The following is a 17527-nucleotide window of genomic DNA, read 5'->3' as shown; positions in this document are numbered from 1 at the left end:
TGCTTGCTAGAAACTGCATGAAGATCTTGTTCTTGCAAATGAGATATATGTCTGTGGGCACAATGTGAAAGTTGTCCAACAAGATAGAAAGGAAATCTTCACTGTAATCTAACAATAGGTGCAAAACTTAATAAAATCTGCATGTTTTAATCACTCTTTTTTTTCAATTTCTGGTATGTCATTCACCACTGACTTGTTCTAGAAAGAAAACGGGTAATGAATGCTATTTGAAGCTGACTAAATATCTTGGTTGGTTAGTTTGGTTGCTCTGGAGGAGGAGACCAGACAGTGAGGTGATCGGTCTCATCGGATTAGGAAAGAATGGGGAGGGAAGTCAGCCATGCCCTTTTGAAGGAACCATCCTGGTATTTGCCTGCAGCGATTTAGGGAAATCACGGAAAACCTAAATCAGGATAGCCGGATGCGGGATTGAACCGTCATCCTCCCGAATGCGAGTCCAGTGTGCTAGCCACTCTAAATATCTTCATGAAGGACAGAGAGAAACACAAAGGTCAAATATTGAAATGAGCAGTGATGGATGTGCCATTATGACGATGTCTATATCTGACATCAAGAACTTAACACAAATTTGAGTATTCAGGACTACATTCAGGGGCTGCTCTTTTCCATAGCTTGTTTCCTGACTTATCTGCAATGTACTGATATTGTCTTTTGCGCTGTACAAAAGAGTCTGAAAATGCCTTGAGCTGCCAATATTTGTAGAAACATTGTAAGACATGTTGACCTAGTATTATCTCACATGATATACATTTCCAACATTCACAAATACTTAATGAACACTTACTTGTGGCCTCTGTAACAATAATTAAAAATCTACTATGGTATCAAGAGTTACTGAATCTGATGCATTGTTAGCAAGGGAGAACTGTGTCTGGGAGACACAACAGTAAGAGAAAAAATTACATAAATTTACTGATAGTAACATGAGGGCATTAAAGTTGGTTGTTACTGACAATAAGGACATAACTTCCAAAGAAGTGATAACTTAGTTTAATTTCTAAATGATGGTACAGAGTCAATGAAAACAATGAGATCAACGATACGCAATCAAAACAGTCACAACAAAAAGAAATGCTCACAGAACCTCCAAAATCTGCTGCAACACATATTTACTCACAACCAACCTGTTTCAATCAAGCGGCAATCTTCAAATTGTGGATTAACAATGGCAACAAACACATAATTGTTTTCAGTTGGAGCATCTGTCACATATACATGCATTTACTATCTTATATGTTGTTCATCAGTTACCAAGTGTATGGCATAACTTTGGGCAGACAGTACACTGAACAGTGCAATGGACTGTCAATTTTTGCACATGTTGGGCTGATGAAAAGTGTATGAGATAATAGATACATGTATATGTGACAGATGATGCAACTGAAAACAACTACACATCTGACAGAAAGAATCTTTCAGTCCACTGCCTGAAGATGGTTGCTTAATGAAAACTGGTTGTCTGTGAATAAATGCCTCCTACAACAGATTTTGGTGGGTTGACAGTACTGTTCTTTAAATACACTGTGGCTGTGTAGAACTGTTTATGGAAAATATTAATGACAAAGTTACTAATGCCAGGTTGCTTGTAAGTCATATGAATGTAAAGTGGTTTCAATGGTACAATGTACACAAATATTAGACTATCAACCAATGTAAGCATATAATTATGTATTGATGACTTTGACAATGAGTGCTCCAAAACTCAATGACAACAGAAATTAAATATGTAATGTGACATAACAACTCTACTTTTCCAATGTTTCCTAGTTCAGGATGTGTTTATGTATGGGAAACACAAGGAGAAGTATAAGACAGAGACTGTCTTCTTCTAAATGTGAAACATATTATTGTTGTTGTTGCTGTCTGGATTTGAGGTACTCAGCATCTACAGCAGATGTGGCTCATAGTAGAATGCTCTCAGGCACCACCCCATGAGGTATAATAAAATAAATTTGTCAACAGTTTATTACAGAATTTAGATCATCACAAAGCATTTTGAATATTTTTCACTATTAAGTGATGTTCTTCAAACAAGTAGTAGACTTAAGGCTGTGCCTTGAAATACCAATTTGCTCCATGTAACAGAGGTTTGGGGATGAGACTTCTATGGAGTATAGCCTTTTATGGGCTTTCAGAATGCACAAAAAGACTATCCTAAGGAAGTGTAGCAAACTCCACATGATTTTCACATTCCACTTCTTACAATGACCCTTCACTCTTGAATCCCTTCCTCTGTATCACTCTATTATGCTTTGATGTATCATTGATCAATGTTTAATATTAAGTTTTGATGTTTTTAAATATACTTTTTTGATTCTAGCATTGATATCTCAAATCACTGTAGTGAGGTCATGCTAAATTAGTAAATGTATAACTGGAGTGTACTAGTGTTGAATGCCAATCTTATACAAGGCAGCAAATGGATCCTGGTATGGAGCGATCTTTCTTACATTATGGCAATGTTTACAAGGGGTGAAGAATAACATTTCGCCACCAAGAGTGGGTCGGGAAAACACAACATAGGCACTTTTGATGAGCCAGACAGTGGACCTCAGCAGAAATTTAGTGGACAGAGCAGCTAGACAGGATCACGTCACTCTCATTACATGATGAAAGAAATTTGTTGCTGTTAACGTGTGCCAAGAGCTTTTACAAACCAATCCTATACTATAGCAAACTCATTAAGCAAGCAAGGAAGAGTGAGAACCACTGATACCTTTGTAATAGAAAGATCTATGCAGTCAAGACATGTGATGTTAGGTAAATATGAGCCACTACTTCACTCGATAAACACCCCAGCATTTTAGCTTGTAAGGCAGTCAGCCAGACAGATCGATGATATATATGATGTTCACACTTGATTCCCTGATTACATTAAAGTTACACCTGGCACAAGTTTGTTGTAGCTTTCCTGCATGCTACTGAACAATGACAGCTGCTACTGGGAGAAATGCCACCTTGCCATAATCACCAGTCACAGAGTTCAACACTGCAGCCTGCCACTGTTGCACATGCGTGGACCTGGAAGTCTTTTCTATTATCCTGGGGTAAGACATCAGAACTCCTGATACTTCAGTGAACTGACTAGGGCCTACCTGAATGACAGGCCAAGGTCATCATACTAAACAGTTACACAGCAATCATCATCATGGTTCAAAAGATCAAGAAGAATGGTGGTGAGTGGGAGGGGACAGACCACCTCTCAGATCACTGTGTGTAAGTACAAAAAGCTTCCACTCATTGCCACAGCATCATGGTCACCCAGTGCTGGAGCCACTGTGGGCAGCAAAATGCCGTAACAGCAACTGGACAGGAACAGCTGGACAGGAATGGCAAGTGCTGTGTTGGCTGCCTTGAGTGGGCTGAAGGCTGCTTACAACACGTATCCTCGATGGAGATCAGCAGCTGAAGTCAAGTCAAGACACTGATCGTAACTTGTGGAAACAGGTAACTAATTCTGAATCATCTTTCACTGTGCCTACCAATGACAATAAGTCACCACCATCCTTCTCAGGAAAATTGGGAAGGAGTAAACTGGCAGAGTGCCTCCTGACACTGAAGCACGTCTGCTTCTGCACTTCCAACTGTTTCCCTCTTGCAAAGTTGGTATCAGGATGTGGTTGTGCTTCTGATGCTTTCAGCATTGGCATTGGGCGTCTGTACAAAGTGTTTCATATGAGAGCCACATTAGCAGTTGCAACAATTGTGGGATGAGTCACTGAAAAGATTTGTTGCTCACATGAATGTTTTGGTTGTGATCATGTCCAGAATAGTATGCAGTAAGTTCAGAGATACTTTTGTACAGCCTAGTGGACCCAAAGATGTGTCTGAATTTAGTGTGAATTATAGTGAAGTGTATTTAGTACTGGTGGATCGTAAAATTTGTGCTCTGACTGGCCACAGTGCGCCTTGTTAAAATTTTATCCCTGCAATACCTTCCATTTGTGGGAAGTACAGTCATGCAAAAGAGGAATGTATTAAGTGTTGCTGGGTGTCAGTGAGACAAAGTAATACATAATTTTTGCTGTTCATGATAGTGTACATTGTGTGTGGTGTATAAGGCGTATTGTGGTAGATAAGGAAATCGCACAAAAATGGCACAAATTAGAGCAACTACTACAGCAGATACAGTGTCAGCTCTGATGGAGCAGGTTAAATTATTAAAGAAACAGAACGAGCAATTTGTTCAGCACTTACACAATCAGATGGGAGGTGCTCCACAATCAGGTGCTAATGAAGTTAAACAAATACTAGCAGTACCTTCCTAATGTGTGGATGCTGTAGCCACTAGTCTCAGTTCCTTTTTTTCTGGCAGAAAATCAGAGGATGTCACTATTTTTATTCAGGGTGTGTAGTTTGAGACAAATAACTAACTGAGACTTTAGAAGCATTTTTGGACAGGATACAAAAGTTGAACATACAAACTTAAAAGCTGACTAACAAACCAGATGCTGATGCAGTTTTATTAAGGCTGAGGGTTCGTTGAACCATTTTGATACTACTTCTCTACCATTCCACTCTCGAATGGTGCATGGGAAAAAGGAACACCTATATCTTTCTGTTCGAGCTCTGATTTCTCTTATTTTATTATGATGATCATTTCTCCCTACTTATGTGGGTGTCAACAAAATATTTTCACATTCGGAAGAGAAAGTTGGTGATTGAACTTTCGTAAATAGATCTCGCCACAAAGAAAACTGCCTTTGTTCCAGTGATTGCCACCCCAACTCACATATCATACTAGTGACACTCTCACCCTTATTGCATGATAACATGAAACGAGCTGCCCTTCTTTGCACTTTTTTGATGTCCTCTGTCAATCTTACCTGGTAAGGATCTCACACTGTGCAGCAATATTCCAGCAGAGGTCAGACAAGTGTAATGTAGGCTGTCTCTTTAGTGGGTTTGTTGCATCTTCTAAGTGTTCCGTCAACAAAGCACAATCATTGTTTTGCCTTCCCCACAATATTATCTATGTGGTCTTTCCAATTGAAGTTGCTCATAATTGCAATTCCTAGGTATTTAGTCTAATTGATAGCCCTTAGATTTGTGCGATTTATTATATATCCAAAATTTATCGGATTTCTTTTAGTACCTGTGTGGATGACCTCACACTTTTCTTTGTTTAGTGCCAATTGCCACTTTTTGCACCATACAGAAATTCTCTCTAGATCATTTTGTAATTTGAATTGACTGTCTGATGATTTTACTAGGTGGTAAATTACAGTGTCATCTGCAAACAATCTAAGGGGGCTGCTCAGATTATCACCTAGATCATTTATGTAAATCAGGAGCAGCAGAGGGCCTATGACACTACCTTGTGGAATGCCAGATATCACTTCTGTTCTACTCGATGATTTACTGTTTATCACTACGAACTGTGACCTCTATGAGAGGAAATCATGAATCCTGTCACACAACTGATATGATACTCCATATGCACACAATTTGATTAATAGTCAATTGTGAGGAACAGTATCAAAAGCCTTCTGGAAATCTAGGAATATGGGATCGATCTGAGGTCCCTTGTCAACAGCACTCATTACTTCATGGGAATAAAGAGCTAGCTGTGTTGCACAAGAATGATATTTTCTGAATCTGTGTTGTTTATGTATCAATAAGTAATTTTTTTCAAGGTGATTCATAATGTTTTAGTACAGTATATGCTGCAAAATCCTACTGCAAATTGAGGTCAGTGATATGGGTCTGTAATTCAGTGGGTTACTCCTATTTCCTTTCTTGAGTATTGGTGTGACCTGTGCTACTTTCCAGTCTTTAGGAACAGACCTTTCATCAAGTGAGCGATTGTATATGATTGCTAAGAAAGGCACTATTGTGTTTGCGTACTCTGAAAGGAACCAGATTGGTATACCATCTGGACTGGAAGACTTGCCCTTCTTAAATGATTTGAGTTGTTTCGCAACACCTAAGATATCTACTTTTATGTCACTCATGCTAACAGCTGTTCTGGTTTTGAATTCTGGAATATTTACTTCATCTTCTTTTGTGAAGGAATCATGGAAAACTGTATTTAGTAACTCCGCTTTAGTGGCACCATCATCGGTAACATTTCCATCCCTATCACGCAGTGATGGTATTGAATGTTTTTTGCCACTGGTGTACTTTACATACGACCAGAATGTCTTTGGGTTTTGTACCATATTTTGAGACAATGTTTCATTGTGGAAACTATTAAAAGCATCTTGCATTGATGTCCACATTAAATTTTGAGCTTCCGTTAAACTTAGCCAGTCTTGGGGATTTCGCGTTCTTGTGAATTTGGCATGCTTATTTCATTGCTTCTGCAACAGTGTTCTGACATGTTTTGTGTACCATGGTGGAACACTCCTGTCTTTTATTAACTTATGTGGTATGAATCTATCTATTGCTATCAATACTGTAACTTTGAATTTGAGCCATATCTGGTCTACACTTACATAATTAGCTTGGAAGGAATGGAGACTCTCTCTTAGAAAGCAATTAGTACAATTTCAGAAGATGTTTTCTGTCTACCACCGGCTTTGAACATGTATTTTTGCCAACAAATCGATGATAGATTGAAGTCTCCACCAATTATAACTGTATGAGTGGGGTACTTATTTGTAATGAGATTCTAGTTTTCTTTGAACTGTTCAGCTATTATATTGTCTGATTCGTGGGGGGGGGGGGGGGGGGGGGGCGATCAGTAGAGGGAGCTAATTATTATTTTGGTATGGCTGTTGAGTACAACCTCTTCCCATAGTAATTCGCAGGAACTATCTATTTCAACTTCACTACAAGATAAACTACTACCAACAGACATAAACACACCACCACGTACTTTATTTAATCTATCCTTTCTGAACACAGATTGCGCATATGTAAAAATTTCAGCAGAACTTATCTCTGGCTTTGTAATGTGTATAAGGGATATTAAGTGTCAGTTTATGGTGCCAACAAGCCTGGATAATTTTGGGGAAGATGAAGTTAGTCTTTTTAGACTGAAGTCAGTTGATAGGTATTCCTGCTTAAGGGAAGTCTCTCTAACAAAGGAACCACTTTTGACAAAGCTGAGGTATCCGAGTAATGAGGGAATTAGTATATTTCATCAAAATATACAAGGTATTAGAGATAAAGTTAGTGAATTGCTTACAGATGTTGACTCTGAAATTATTGGTATATCTGAACACTTCTTAAATAAGGAGATAATTCAGAGGCTTCCTTTACCAGGATACAGGTTGGCTGGCAGCTTTTCGAGGAGCTCTTTGCGGTGTGGGGCAGTAGCCATGTATGTGAAAAATGGCATCCCATTTGAGTCAATTGATGTTTCAAAGTACTGCACTGAAAGGGTGTTTGAATGTTGTGCAGGTGTGGTTAAATTTAATGGAGCTAAACTTCTAACTGTTGTTATTTATAGATCCCCAGACTCCGATTTCACAACATTTTTGGTAAAGCTAGAGGAGGTTCTTGGTTCACTTTATAGGAAATACAAAAAGTTAGTTATATGTGGTGACTTCAATATTAATTGTATAAGTGATTGTGCAAGGAAGAGGATGCTGGTAGACCTCCTTAATTCATTTAATCTTATGCAAACCGTATTCTTTCCAATGAGAGTGCAAGGGAACAGTAGAACAACCATAGACAACATTTTTGTTCATTCCTCATTACTAGAAGGGCATTCTGTTAGCAAAAAGGTGAATGGCCTTTCAGATCATGATGCACAAATTTTAACTTTAAAAGATTTTTGTGCTGCAACACGTGTTAAATATAGTCATCAGCTGTTTAGGAAAGCTGATCCAGTTGCTGTAGAGACCTTTGTAAAGCTTATCAAGGAACAAGAGTGGCAAGATGTTTATAGCGCTGATACAGTAGATGATAAATATAATGCTTTTCTCAAGACTTTTCTCGTGCTCTTTGAAAGTTGCTTTCTGTTAGAACGTTCAAAACAGGGTACTAGCACAAACAGGCAGCCTGGGTGGCTGACTAAAGGTATAAGAATATCTTGTAGAACAAAGTGGCAATTATATCAAAACGTTAGAAACAGTCAGAATCTAAATGCAGCAGCCCATTACAAACAGTATTGTAAGGTGCTTAAAAATGTTATTAGGAAGGCAAAAAGTATGTGGTATGCAGATAGAATAGCTAAGTCTCAGGATAAAATTAAAACCATATGGTCAGTTGTAAAGGAAGTGGCTGGTCTGCAGAGACAGGTTGACGATATAGAATCAGTGTGTAGTAGGAATGTCTGTGTTACTGATAAGTCGCATATCTACATCTACATCTACATTGATACTCCGCAAGCCACCCAACGGTGTGTGGCGGAGGGCACTTTACGTGCCACTGTCATTACCTCCCTTTCCTGTTCCAGTCGCGTATGGTTCGCGGGAAGAACGACTGTCTGAAAGCCTCCGTGCGCGCTCTAATCTCTCTAATTTTACATTCGTGATCTCCTCGGGAGGTATAAGTAGGGGGAAGCAATATATTTGATACCTCATCCAGAAACGCACCCTCTCGAAACCTGGCGAGCAAGCTACACCGCGATGCAGAGCGCCTCTCTTGCAGAGTCTGCCACTTGAGTTTATTAAACATCTCCGTAACGCTATCACGGTTACCAAATAACCCAGTGACGAATCGCGCCGCTCTTCTTTGGATCTTCTCTATCTCCTCCGTCAACCCGACCTGGTACGGATCCCACACTGATGAGCAATACTCAAGTATAGGTCGAACGAGTGTTTTGTAAGCCACCTCCTTTGTTGATGGACTACATTTTCTAAGCACTCTCCCAATGAATCTCAACCTGGTACCCGCCTTACCAACAATTAGTTTTATATGATCATTCCACTTCAAATCGTTCCGTACGCATACTCCCAGATATTTTACAGAAGTAACTGCTACCAGTGTTTGTTCCGCTATCATATAATCATACAATAAAGGATCCTTCTTTCTATGTATTCGCAATACATTACATTTGTCTATGTTAAGGGTCAGTTGCCACTCCCTGCACCAAGTGCCTATCCGCTGCAGATCTTCCTGTATTTCGCTACAATTTTCTAATGCAGCAACTTCTCTGTATACTACAGCATCATCCGCGAAAAGCCGCATGGAACTTCCGACACTATCTACTAAGTCATTTATATATATTGTGAAAAGCAATGGTCCCATAACACTCCCCTGTGGCACGCCAGAGGTTACTTTAACGTCTGTAGACGTCTCTCCATTGATAACAACATGCTGTGTTCTGTTTGCTAAAAACTCTTCAATCCAGCCACACAGCTGGTCTGATATTCCGTAGGCTCTTACTTTGTTTATCAGGCGACAGTGCGGAACTGTATCGAACGCCTTCCGGAAGTCAAGAAAAATAGCATCTACCTGGGAGCCTGTATCTAATATTTTCTGGGTCTCATGAACAAATAAAGCGAGTTGGGTCTCACACGATCGCTGTTTCTGGAATCCATGTTGATTCCCACATAGTAGATTCTGGGTTTCCAGAAATGACATGATACGCGAGCAAAAAACATGTTCTAAAATTCTACAAGAGATCGACGTAAGAGATATAGGTCTATAGTTTTGCGCATCTGCCCGACGACCCTTCTTGAAGACTGGGACTATCTGTGCTCTTTTCCAATCATTTGGAACCCTCCGTTCCTCTAGAGACTTGCGGTACACGGCTGTTAGAAGGGGGGCAAGTTCTTTCGCGTACTCTGTGTAGAATCGAATTGGTATCCCGTCAGGTCCAATGGACTTTCCTCTATTGAGTGATTCCAGTTGCTTTTCTATTCCTTGGACACTTATTTCGATGTCAGCCATTTTTTCGATTGTGCGAGGATTTAGAGAAGGAACTGCAGTGCGGTCTTCCTCTGTGAAACAGCTTTGGAAAAAGGTGTTTAGTATTTCAGCTTTATGCGTGTCATCCTCTGTTTCAATGCCATCATCATCCCGTAGTGTCTGGATATGCTGTTTCGAGCCACTTACTGATTTAACGTAAGACCAGAACTTCCTAGGATTTTCTGTCAAGTCGGTACATAGAATTTTACTTTCGAATTCAATGAACGCTTCACGCATAGCCCTCCTTACGCTAACTTTGACATCGTTTAGCTTCTGTTTGTCTGAGAGGTTTTGGCTGCGTTTAAACTTGGAGTGGAGCTCTCTTTGCTTTCGCAGTAGTTTCCTAACTTTGTTGTTGTACCACGGTGGGTTTTTCCCGTCCCTCACAGTTTTACTCGGCACGTACCTGTCCAAAACGCATTTTACGATTGCCTTGAACTTTTTCCATAAACACTCAACATTGTCAGTGTCGGAACAGAAATTTTCGTTTTGATCTGTTAGGTAGTCTGAAATCTGCCTTCTATTACTCTTGCTAAACAGATAAACCTTCCTCCCTTTTTTTATATTCCTATTAACTTCCATATTCAGGGATGCTGCAACGGCCTTATGATCACTGATTCCCTGTTCTGTACATACAGATTCGAAAAGTTCGGGTCTGTTTGTACAGTATTTAATAATCGCTTTCTGAATATAGCAGGTGAACTAAATAGAAACCTAGTCGCAACAGGGAATCATATAGCGCTCGTAGAAAAAAGTGTTCCGAGACTGTTACCTGAAATGCTCCTCCATGATACTGGCAAGAGGGAGATTGAGTTAATAATTAAATCACTAAAGCCAAAGAACTCTCATGGATATGACGGGGTATCTAGCAGCATACTGAAGTATTGTTCTATGTATGTTAGCCCAGTACTTAGCCATATCTGTAACTTTTCCTTTAGGAGTGGTCGGTTTCCTGACCGATTAAAGTACTCGGTAGTGAAGCCACTTTATAAAAAGGGAGACAGGGATAATATTGACAATTATAGACCTATTTCTATGCCATCGGTGTTTGCTAAGTTATCAAGAAGGTTGTATATACAAGGTTACTGGAGCATTTAAATTCACATAATTTGCTGTCAAATATTCAGTTTGGTTTTAGAAATGGTTTAACAACTGAAAATGCTGTATTCTATTTTCTCTGTGAGGTTTTGGATGGATTAAATAAAAGGTTGCGAATGCTAGGTGTTTTCTTTGATTTAACGAAGGCTTTTGACTGTGTTGACCACAAAATATTACTACAGAAGTTGGACCATTATGGAGTAAGGGGAATAGCTTACAATTGGTTCGCCTCTTACTTTAAGAACAGAAAGCAGAAGGTAATTCTCCACAATATTGAGAGTGGTAGTGATGTTCAGTCCCAATGGGGCACTGTTAAGTGGCGCATTCCCCAAGGGTCGGTGCTGGGGCCACTGCTGTTTCTTATTTATGTAAATGATATGCCTTCTAGTATTACAGGTGATTCAAAAATATTTCTGTTTGCTGATGACACCAGCTTGATAGTGAAGGATCTTGTGTGTAATATTGAAACAGCAACAAATAATGTAGTTCATGAAATAAGTTCGTGGCTTGTGGAAAATAATTTGATGCTAAATCACAGTAAGACTCAGTTTTTACAGTTTCTAACTCACAATTCAACAAGAACCGATATTTTGATCAGACAGAATGGGCATATTATAAGCAAGACGGAACAGTTCAAGTTCCTAGGCGTTCGGATAGATAGTAAGCTGTTGTGGAAAGCCCATGTCCAGGATCTTGTTCAGAAACTAAATACTGCTTTATTTACCATTAGAACAGTATCTGAAATAAGTGACACTTCAACATGAAAAGTAGTCTACTTCACATATTTTCATACGCTTATGTCATTTGGTATTATTTTTTGGGGTAATTCTTCTGATTCAAAAAGGGTATTTTTGGCTCAAAAACGGGCTGTTCGAGCTATATGTGGCGTAAGTTTGAGAACCTCTTGTCGACCCCTATTCAATAATCTGGGAATTCTGACATTGCCCTTACAGTATATATTTTCTTTAATGTCGTTTGTTGTTAGCAATATTAGCCTATTCCCAAGAGTTAGCAGCTTTCACTCAGTTAATACTAGGCAGAAATCCAATCTGCATGTGGAATGCACTTCCTTGACTCTTGTGCAGAAAGGAGTGCAGTATTCTGCTGCATCCATTTTCAATAAGCTACCACAAGAACTCAAAAATCTTAGCAGTAGCCCAAACTCTTTTAAGTCTAAACTGAAGAGTTTCCTCATGGCTCACTCCTTCTATTCTGTCAAGGAGCTCCTGGAAGAGCTAAAAAATTAAGCAAATTCCAGTGTTACATTGTTGATATTCTTTATTTAAACTTACGACTTGTCACCGGAATATGTTTTTTTATATTTCATTTTATCTGTTTCTAATATCGTGTTATAATTTCATGTATTGACTCGTCCCATGACCATGGAGACTTCTCCTTAATTTGTTCCCACAGAACAATAAATAAATAAATAAAAATTACTGATAGCCCCATCATAGGTTCTCAAAAAGGAAGATACTGAGGAGTCTAGGGTACAAGATAGAACAGAGTGCACCATTGACATACCTGCATTGTGAGAAAAAGTGAAGCATCTTAAGGCTGAAGACAGATCATTAATGGAATCAGTGTTAATACGATATAAGGATTTATTCAATCTATTAAGAGTGTTACCTGCTACACCAATAAAACAGCATAGAACACCAACAGGCAATCATCTGCCAATATTTATAATGCAGTAATAGTTACCTAAGCATTTACAGTCTTTAGTAGAACAATTTAAGAATAAGCAGTTATCAGATGGGATTGTAGAATATACTAATTGTACCAAAAAAGTCACCAGATAGAACAAAGAAATATCAATTTTGTTGTGACTATAGATTCTTAAATGAATTATGGTAGCTGATGCATGCCAGATTCCTGATACTACTGACACATTAGATTATTTAGGTCAGTACACATTCTCTTCAACTATAGATTTAAGAAGTGGATATCATTAAGCTGAGGCACATCCTGAGGATAGACATAAAACAGCATCTATCACATTTTCTGGTCACTACCAATGTTGTAGGATGCCTTTTAGGCTGAAAAACATGCCAGTTATGTCTCAATGTTTATTAGATGGAATCCTCATAGGCTTAAAAACCAAACAAATGCAGGGACTATTTAGATGATATAATTGTATTTGCAAATGTCTAGAAGCACATGTTCAGAATTTGGAGATGGTATTTGACTGGTTGGGAAAGGCTCAACTTATGCTTGTTATTGATAAGCGCACAATCACAACTAAACTATCTAGGGCATATAAATAGCCAAGGTGGAATAAGAATAGATCCATGCCTTACATCACAAGTACATGATTTTCTGGTTCCTCAGACAGCTTAACAATTACAATCCCTCCTTGGATTAGCAGATTTCACAAAAGAATTCATATTGTCATGTGATGATAGAGGTACAGCTTTAGGAGCAGTTTTGGGGCAAATCATTGATGGGAAAGGGCACTCAATCACATATGTGTCTCATCAGCTTGATAAGGCTGAGCAAAATTATTCTAACACTGAAAAGGAGATAATGAAATCAATGTATGGTATTTATTATTTTAGATGTTGCCTGTACAGATGTAAGTTCACATTGATTACAGATCACGGACCATTTAAATGGCTTCTAGGTTTAAGAGATTCTTCAAGTCATCTAACGAGATGGACTTTGAAACCAAGCAAATTTCAATACAATGTAATCTACACACTATGTGTTACACACATAAATGATGACACACTTAGTAGGCAGATGAGGCATTGCAGATCTTTGAGTTTGATCTCAAAAATCTGCAGAAAGCACAAGCAAGTGATAAAGTGTGTCAGGTGTATTGCAAACAGTCACAGTTTGTCATACAAGATGGGATATTGTGGAAATCTACAAAGTGTTAACCACATGTTGCAGATCCAACTGCTTTGCAGACAGAAGTATTATTACAATCACATGATCATTTGTCATCAGGTCTTGAATGATTTATAGAAGAATAGCAGAAAGGTTCTGGTGGAGAACAAGACATGCTGATGTTCATTAGTATGTCAACATCTGGGTTATGTGTGTGCAATGTGATGATTTATGCCACCAAAATATACAATTACAAAGACTTCTGGAGTCGTTACCCATTTCAAATGACATGAGCCAATATTCTGGGGCCATTTCACAGGAGTCAATCAGGTAAGAAGAATGTATTAACAATCACTGATCTCTTTTTCAAAGTATTTAGTAATGGTAGTCATACAAAATCAGAAAGTAAGCACAGTAGCTCATGTTATGGTAAATCATTGGGTACCTAAATTTGGGGTTCTGCAAATGATTATTATGGACCAAGGGATAAATTTCATGTCTGATCTCATTAAGTAGTTGTATCACTTACTGAAAATTAAGAAATTACATAGGAGTCCTTCCCACCCACGGACAAACTGTCTCACAGAGAGAGTTCATAGGACTATGTCCGTGATGCTAAGCCATTATGTGAATTCTCAACACCTGCATTCTACATTGGTATATACATCTAGATTTTGTAGTTAGTGCCTACAATTTGAAAACCCATACAGAAACAGGGTTATCACCTTATGAGGTTGTACATGGACACAAAATGCCATCTCTGTTTTTGTGTGAATCAAGAAAAGTTGGGAAAAGAAAGTGAACATGTTAATGTATTTGCAAAACCTCTAAAGGAAGTCTAGGAAAAGATAAAATGGGTCAACTTGAAAGCACTTGAATGTCAAGAGCATGTGGATTTGTGTAAGAGGAACCAACCACAGTATTGGATAAGACAATAGGTATTACTTCTGCACCCATACACTCCAAAGGGTAAGTCAAAAAAGGGTCTTTACCATGTGGTCAAGGTAATGTCACCTGTAAGTGTAAAATTACAATTACCAGGATGTACTTCAGTAGTTCATATCAGTAGAATCAAATCTTTTCAAGGGGCCATAGAGTCTTTTCCTCAAGTACCAGCGGAATGGTCTTGTAGAGGAAGTAAGAAGCAAAAGAGTAAAATAAATACTACAAAATGGGACATACAGGATGTTGTTGTTGTTGTGGTCTTCAGTCCTGAGACTGGTTTGATGCAGCTCTCCATGCTACTCTATCCCGTGCAAGCTTCTTCATCTCCCAGTACCTACTGCAGCCTACATCCTTCTGAATCTGCTTAGTGTATTCATCTCTTGGTCTCCCTCTATGATTTTTACCCTCCACGCTGCCCTCCAGTACCAAATTGGTGATCCCCTGACGCCTCAGAACATGTCCTACCAACCGATCCCTTCTTCTAGTCAAGTTGTGCCACAAACTCCTCTTCTCCCCAGTTCTATTCAATACCTCCTCATTAGTTATGTGATCTACCCATCTAATCTTCAGCATTCTTCTGTAGCACCACATTTCATACAGGATGAAACCAAGGAATATGTAGTCTTAGATATAGAGGTACTGGATACTAGTAGGGCATTTCCTTTGTTTTCAAAGGTTCATGTTGCATACTTAAAAATATAGCTTTTTTGTTGTATTCCCACTTTTTTCTAAGGAGAGAGGGAGTACATGTAAATTATTTCCTCTAGCTGATGGTGAGGATGATGCCTCGATGGAGTTTAATGAGTGTTATGACCTTGTTCATCTTTGGAGCAGAAGGAATTGTCAACCAGCCTTCGGGGAATGAAGGTTTGTTCATGCAGCTGCCAGATGTAGTCCTCATGAATCACAGATGGTTGTTGAGACTGACCTTTGACATGTGGGATGTAGAGAATGAAGTGAGAATGTTGCAAGATATGTTCTTAGAAGTGCTAAAGGAAGCAAAATGGGGCAGCACAATAGGGGATATATGGAGTGAATATTATGAATTTAAGTTTTGTTATGACAAATTGAAAGAGCAGTTGTAGCATGTAACGGGTACAATCCTGTATTCTCTAATATGGTGGGAGAGAGGATGGCTGAATGTGGGTGGTAAACCACTAAAATCTGTGTTTGGCATAGCAGATAAAGATGATATTTTGAGTTTGAATAGTACAGTGGGTCAAGTGCAAGAAGTAGCAAGATATACAGAAACAATGGTGGATTGGTATACAATGCAAATTATGGGTATGGAGCAAGGAATGTTAAATATAACTACAATGATGCATAAAATAACCACCAAATTATAACAATATGCAAATGACACAATGATTAACAGAAATAAGGATTTAGGTATAATACAGAATCATCTAAAAACATTAGACAACAAAGCAAGGACAGCCACACTAATGAGAGAATCAGCAAATAGTTTAAGTGACACTAGAATAGAATTGGAAGGAATGTAGGAAGCTGACCTCCACACTATGTGCAAACAATTAAGCACTACACTGTTATCACCAAAACGGTTTTGGCAAGTATTACTGCAAGCAGAAAAGGAATTTCCTGCAGGTCTGCAGCATGTTATTTGCCCAAATGAGAGTAGCATAGCATTTTAATGTCATGTTTCAATAATTAAAGTTATTCTGATAAGGCACATATATACAATGTTGGGAAAAAATTGCATCACCAAAAATTAATTAATGTACAGTAATTAAATTTCAGGAGTACATTTGTCTCGGTAACATATTTAAATGATTAACATTGCAGCATCACAGGTTAATGAAAGCATGAGAGAAGCCATTGCAAATGTGAAATGATGGTACATTAATAATTGGTAAAACTGTCAGAAAGTTGAATGCCAGCATGCAAATGTACACGCATTGTGTTGTACAGGTTCCGGATGTCAGTTTTTTGGGTGGAGTTTCATGCCTGTTGCACTTGGTTGATCAATACAAGGACAGTTAGTGCTGTTTGTGGATGACACTGGAATTGTTGTCCAATGACATTCCATATGTGCTTGACTGGAGGCAGACCTGGTGACTGTGTAGGCCAAGGCAACATGTTGACACTCTGGAGAGCATGTTAGGTTACGACAGTGGTATGTGGCAGCACAACAGGTCAAATTATCAGACTGATGTAAAGTTTTCAGTCAATGTGCATGGAATAACAATGAGAATGCATCTGCTGTCATACAAAATTTCAGCCAATACTACAACTCCAGATGTAGGTCTAGTGTGTCTAGCACACAGATATGTTGGTTGCCGGACCGCATTTGGACTCCTTCTAATGAATACATGGCCATCACTGGCACCAAGACAGAACCAGCTTTCATCAGAAAATGCAACAGACCTCCACCCTGCCATCCAACGACCTCTTGCTTGATACCACTGTCACAAATGGTGGTGGTTTTGAGTCAGTGGAACGCATACTATGGGGCATCTGGGTTGGAGATTACCCTGAAGTGGCCAATCCATAACAGTTCATTGTGTCACTGTGGTGCCAACTGCTGCTCAAATTGTTGCTGCAGGTGCAGTAAGATGTACCAGAGCCATACATGGAACACAATGATGTCCCATCTAGGTAGTGCCATGTGGTTGTCCAGAGCCCAGTCTTTTTATGGCCATATACTAATGTGACCAATACTCCCAGCAATCATGTACAATGCCTACATTCCTGCCAAGTTTCTCTGTAATATCATGGAAAGAACATCCAGCTACTCATAGCCCTATTACATGACCCCATTCAAACTCAGTGATGTGTTGAAATGGCACCTTTGTCGCCTTAAAGGCAT

At 39.0% G+C, this 17527-nt stretch overlaps 1 protein-coding gene across 1 annotated transcript in view; it reads right to left on the bottom strand.

Moving 5' to 3' along the window:
* Positions 1-17527, bottom strand: part of LOC124556220 (IQ and ubiquitin-like domain-containing protein) — a 212723-nt gene that overhangs the window by 72007 nt on the left and 123189 nt on the right. The gene's annotated exons all lie outside the window — the stretch shown is intronic.

Source organism: Schistocerca americana, chromosome X (genome assembly GCF_021461395.2).
Source record: "Schistocerca americana isolate TAMUIC-IGC-003095 chromosome X, iqSchAmer2.1, whole genome shotgun sequence".
Lineage (NCBI taxonomy): Eukaryota > Metazoa > Arthropoda > Insecta > Orthoptera > Acrididae > Schistocerca > Schistocerca americana.
The sequence above is the reverse complement of the archived record's forward strand: the minus strand, read 5'-3'. Positions and strand labels throughout refer to the sequence as shown.